Raw genomic sequence first — 293 nt, 5'->3', positions numbered from 1 at the left:
TGCTTTAGGCAATAACACCGAAAATACAAAAAAAAGTAAATAAATAAATAAAGATAATAATAATAATACAAAAAACAATTAATAAATAAATAAAAATTAAAACTAAGAAAAACAAGAACCAAAAAAAAATAATAACACTAGCATTACTTATTCACACACACACATATGTATAAAGACATATGCACATACAGATTCAGAAACAGAAACAGACGTGCATTATCAGATGCACATACGAACACACATAAATACATACACAAATACATACATACATACATTCATAGAAATAGTACAAT

The sequence above is a fragment of the Octopus bimaculoides genome, chromosome 7, assembly GCF_001194135.2.
Source record: "Octopus bimaculoides isolate UCB-OBI-ISO-001 chromosome 7, ASM119413v2, whole genome shotgun sequence".
NCBI classification, from domain to species: Eukaryota; Metazoa; Mollusca; class Cephalopoda; order Octopoda; family Octopodidae; genus Octopus; species Octopus bimaculoides.
The sequence above is the reverse complement of the archived record's forward strand: the minus strand, read 5'-3'. Positions refer to the sequence as shown.